Here is a 5,984-nt window from a genome sequence, read left to right as displayed (position 1 = left end):
CCTGCCAAAATCAATTAGATCTTTTCCTTTTGCCATTTTGATTCAAAATTGAGGTCAACTCGGCCTGTTCAGCATTTTTATACATGCCACAGAGCATGATAGGATGTTAATTGCTTAATTGTATCATGCTGTACACCTGTATAGAAGCATCTGCATTTGTTATGTTTGTCCACTCATATAAAGATAAAGTTTGAATAAAGATCCAATGTGATGTTTAGCAAATGTATAAAATCTTAGAAAATTCTATAAACAAGACCCAAATGAGATGTTTTCCAAATATTGCAAATGCATAGGATATTCTTATTGTAACAGCTGTTAGTTACAGCTACCTCCTGCAAGCTGTTCGTATTATATGGTACATTGTCTATAAAAGAACAAGCATACGCACCCTAAATAGGTCTTGGTTTGAGGTGCTGGGTCAAAAGTAATAAGAAATAAAGGCTCCCATATTATCCTTCAAAGGCAAAGTGATCATTCTATTTCACCAGGTGACACCACATAGTTAAATAACAGCACATAACACATTCATCTCAGCTGCCGTTACACTTCACACCTTGGATTGCTGTAAATAAAGCTCACAGATTATCATATTTGTTTTACATTACATCATAATCCCACATACATAGCATAAACAAACTCAGGGCTTATCAAGGATTTGTTGTCAAAATCCCAAAATTACAGGTTTCATATCCCAGGTGGGGCAGTGCTATTGCCCTCAGTCACGATGTTTGTATTGAATAACCACAGTGAAAACACAATTATAATAATAGATAATACTGTATGTTAATACAATTGGTTTGGCACTTTATGTTTGATTCATAGGGAGGTAATGCATTAAACAGAGACTAATTAGCAGCATAAAACTGTAGTGATGCTGATTAGCAAAGCAACAATGGCAATAATTAGAGGTGCCAGGCCAGAGGTGCTCCTGCAAACAAACAAATAAAGTCACAATCAAAGTACATTTGTTACCGAAGTACAAACAGTAAAATATTCAGTGTTAAATCAAGTCTTGCAGAGTATACACGGTCCCTGCTGGACTTATATGGACTCTGTTGAGTTGAATTAACACTGGACATTTTACAGTGCTGGTGTCGGTAAAACAATGTCCCCATACTGTACCCTGTTATTGTACCAATATCTAAGCAATGATAGTGAATTTTGAAATAAGACAGAATTATCCAATCACATGAGACAAAGCTGTGTGTCATTTGTATGATTTACTGATTAATCAAAGAAGAATGGGGAGAACACCAAGAAAAGCATTTATTTGTTTGTTTATTATTTATTAAATTAAATTAAAGTAAATTAATAATTTTTTATGTGAATTGTTTGGTAATTCAGTATTGCAACACAATTTTACAGAAAACTTGAATGCTTGAGTGGCATTAATTCAACTATGATGTGATTAGGGGAGTTGAACTTAAAAGGAGTATGGGGGATGCAAGTTTGTATATGTTAGGCATTCCTTTGTTAAAAAGTATTTTTTAGAATAAATGTAAAATAACAGAATTGTTTTACATTCTATTAATGGTGTGAATTCCACCTTCATCAGTTTGCTACATAAAATCTAAATGTCGGTAGTTCAAGAGAAGAATGAAAAATAAATCACTGATAAGGGCTCAGTCCCACAAATAAATATTAGTGTTATTAGCTGCTGGTGATTTCTTTCCTCAAAATATTCCTCAGAACCCCCCACCTTCACTTGGCTCCAATATAAATCCTCACGACTCTTCCCCGATACCTCCTTTTCAAATGTAAAGTATTATCGCCATTTATTATTTATACGGTGTTCGTATCTCATTCAAAGGTTTTGATAGACCCATGGCATTATCTCCCTCTAGCGCATATTACACAGAACAACTTCAGCAAAAATTTTCCATGCTTCAGTTGGAGCTCCAGTTCTAGATATATACCACAAGAGGGCGGTGTGCTGTGTGCATTACAGAAAGCTGGCCACTTCAAACTAGTTCCAGGGGTACCTTGAAGAAACATACATACATTTTTAATTTATACTGTAATATGCCACATATCTTTTAAAATCTGAGTAAAAGGTATGTGGTGTATTACATTATATTATGATGCACCGATGATATAAAGAAGTCAATCAGATACTGAAAGTGAAAGAAGAAATGCATTTTGGCTAATTAGGTGCTTTGGGGCTTGTTTGGACAGTCTCTTTTATGGGAAGACCCTTGTTATTAATTTGGGAGTCTAACAGGCATATATGAGTAGAGATGAGCACTAGTAATTCAGCAATAATGAGAAATAACTCTGAAAAAGCAACCATAAATACACATATAAATCAAAATAAATTAATTAAGCTTATAAAGCTCTCAGGTACAACATTTAAAAAATAGAAGTGGCTCAGTCTAGTGGTAGTCTTGGGGTAAAATATTAGATGATTCCGTTCATGAAATTTGTAACAACAATGAGAGGAACCTGGATATATAAAATAGACAGCACACACTTGAATTTCATAGACATCTCATAGTTTAATGTTTTACAGTTGGCTAGAGTACTGTAAATTGTGAGGAAACTGATTGTGGGAGAAATGCATTCAGCTTGGCAGGGAAAAGAAGGATTTCCTGGGTTTGGTGTGCATCTACTTATCTGCCTTATTTCCCCCGCTGTGAGAAATGTATGTTTGGTGAGGCATCTCTGCTGCTTCCCTCTAAGAAGCTTATTACTATGACTCAGCTCCCTTATGGAGTCATTGGCCAGAAATGGTGTTCCTGAATATTAATGCCACTGTTACTGCACTTATATGGTTTTCCCTGTGTTTTCATTCTACCTCATGCTTCTAGTGGTTCAAAGTGCTGCTGAATGTTTAAAACCATGAAGTGAGGATGGAGGTGGCAGAAGGCGGAGACAAGTGCAATTCCAGGGCAGAATCCCCATCTAACCCGAGTCCCGATCAGGGTTTTATCAAATTAATCCGGCTAACCCCCCCCCCCCCATGTGTGTCGGCAATGATCTAACGCCAGGGGGGATTTCGGATTAACAACAACAGATGCCAGTGACTGGCCTGGCTTAATTCTCCCACACACCTCCGTTCTGCACGGGCAACCATGTTCTTCAACCATGTTGCCGCAAGGAAAATCCACGCGGTGCTTTAATTGCTTTCTCTTTAGGTAAAGTAAGATCTGGCACGTTTGGCAAATACTCAATTTCCAGTCTTTTTTTTTCTAAATGATGTAATAATACACCAGGCAACCAGTTACGTGGGCCGGGGTTATGGGGGAAAACCAAGTCTAGAAGATTCTGGATCTTGAGTGCGTCACACGGGAGTGAAACGGTTCACTCCGGCGGGAAAGCGGGCCGGGCGGCGAGCGGGAGGACAGGCTGAGACGGATGATGGAGCGCGGCGATAAAAGAGCCCATGCATCTCCGCGGGCCCGGCCTCGTAAATCCTGGCCGTCCTCCCGATATCAAAGAGGAGGGGGCGGCGGTTTCTCACCGTTCGTCTCTCGGGCGCGCAGCGGCGTCCGATCCGCCGCCGTCGCCTGGCGGCGCGGCTCGCCCTCGCGTTCTTTGTTTACCGCCCCGGTCGGAAACCTCAAAGCGCGAGCCGTAACAAAGGTTTTAAGAGACCCGCACTCAGCGAGCGGGCCCGGAGCGTCGTAAAACCGCCCTGTTTCTCACCGGTTAACGCGCGCATTAGGGGCTCGTTACCTCACAAATGAGTCTGTGCTTTTCAGGGCTTTCCCATCCTTTAATTGGATATATACAGCCCTGCTTTTGGGTGCCATTAAATAAATAAACAAAAGCTTTCCCACTGCTTTCCCATTTCCTGTTGGACACAGGTGATTTAGCTTAGTGAGAGACTGGATATGACTAAGTGCCTTCTGCATTCTGTGCCCTAGTTGGGTAGGTGACTAATGGAGAGAACAGGTGAATTTTATGCCCGTGCTATAAATACTCTTAGTGGACATCGGTTAATGAGACTAGCCTATTTACACCTGCTGCATATCACCGTCAGTGTACACGGCCCCTTATTTAGTCACCCACTTGTGGGGATTCCATTAAAGTGAACCCTCCTCTGATTCCACCATGTTGTCTTAACATATATGGCAATGATTAAAATCTCCATACAGGATAAACAGTGTTGTGGTCTTGGGAAAACTAAGCTTGTTGCAGGACCTTGGCTTTTTACATAAGATTTAGGTCCCACCTCTTACATCTCCAGCTATTATCTGAACCAGAATACGGTCCAATTTATTTAATCCTTGATGGATTTTTTTCTGGCTGGTTATGACAAGTTATAAACTCTGTTAAGAGGAATTATCTCACAAGTCATTGATCAGCTAAGATAAGAGTTTTCACAAACAAAGATAGGGTTGAAATTATGATGATTTAATCTTTCCATAAAGTAAGATGCTAAATACACAAACCAGATAAAAGCCAATATTGCACAATATTCAAGTGTCTTCAGAAACTGGTCTTGTCTGACCCCAGAATATTCAATGCACCCACAAGCTCATTTCCACTGTGTATAAATGCTAAATTTTCTACAACTCATCCCTTTCAGAAAATGCAGCACAGATAACAGAAATGACATCATTCATAGTTACTACGCTTCCTGTGCTCACCGACCACACACTGATGCTTTCTAACTGAACGTTAGCCACGCATACGGTATCTATTTTGTGATTGAGGAGGATCCACTCAAGGACGTACACTAAGCATTTGAAAATAAAGTTCTCCCACAAGCCCCGTGACGATTTGCAGCGCGTCATCTCAGTTGTTGGCACATGTCACATTCTGACACTGCGGTCACAAACAGTTTTTAGTGGGATGAAGAGTCCCTGTGATGGGTAGATAAAAACAGACAAGCACTGACAGAAAAAAAAAACAAACTTGCTTTGCTTTGTTAAAGATAGCATTTAGATGACATGGCTCATTCAGACTGAGTGGACGGAAGTGTGAGCAAATGTTACGGGGGATGCAAGCGATGACCTCACCGGATTTTTTAATAACGTGCTCTTATCCGCAATCTCTCCGCAGTAAGAACGCAGGCTCCTTACAGGCAGAAATATTGCTGCGTCTGATGTTTCCATCTGAAGGAACTTAATATGGAAAAATTCAAATAAAAAGCAATCGTGGAGGTTGACGGGGCAGGAATGTAGACCTGTGTGACCTTGTGGCCCGGTCAGTCTTGCTGTTTAAGGACTGGGAGGGTCAGGCATGCTCGCCTTCCTTTTCGTGCCCATGCCCAGAACTTAGTTCAGCCTTCCAGTCCCAATCTGAGCGTGCTGTGGTTACGCCCGGCCCGGGTGAGCAGGGGTGTCGTTGCGATGGGGTCCCGCAGCCTGGCGGGTGTTGCAGGGCGCACTGCAGGGAGATAAGCTCGTGTTCACAAAGGACCCATCAATCCATTGACGGCTCCGGCGCGCAGACTTCAAATCCTGGCCCGGACTTCTCCGTCCCCCATACAACCACTCACCACTTCACAAGCTCATTAGGAGACGTGACATTTCTCACAACTCTTTATGTATGGGTGAACGTGTGTGTACCTCCCTGCTGAACATTTGTGCATTTACAAATATAAAATAACAAGTGCAGGAGAAAAGCAAAAAAACCAACAGCAGTGTATGATAACTGTTTTCATCTGTTACTAATTATCTACCTTCAACTGTCCTGTGCCAACACAGAGTCTTTTGGTGCTCATACTGTACAATACTCAGAACAACATACACTTAATGTGATCACAGCCGGTTTAATCTGTCCTTTTCTTGAATAATCCACATTGTTATTAATTTATTGTAATGAGTCACTTGACATATCTTAATTTATGGTAAGGTATGTATTGCATACCATACCAAAAATGTAAATTATGTTTAGGAAAAATGACTCACTTCTGTATATATATGGCCATGTCACGGTTACAGAAAGGTGCTCAGAGGTAGTGGTCAGCTTTCCCTCAGGGGAGAGAATCCAGAATGACTAATCCGGGCCATGTTTTGCCTCCCTCCCAGGGCGAT

The sequence above is a fragment of the Anguilla anguilla genome, chromosome 10 (genome assembly GCF_013347855.1).
Source record: "Anguilla anguilla isolate fAngAng1 chromosome 10, fAngAng1.pri, whole genome shotgun sequence".
In the NCBI taxonomy this organism is placed as follows: domain Eukaryota; kingdom Metazoa; phylum Chordata; class Actinopteri; order Anguilliformes; family Anguillidae; genus Anguilla; species Anguilla anguilla.
Note: the sequence above shows the minus strand (reverse complement) of the source record.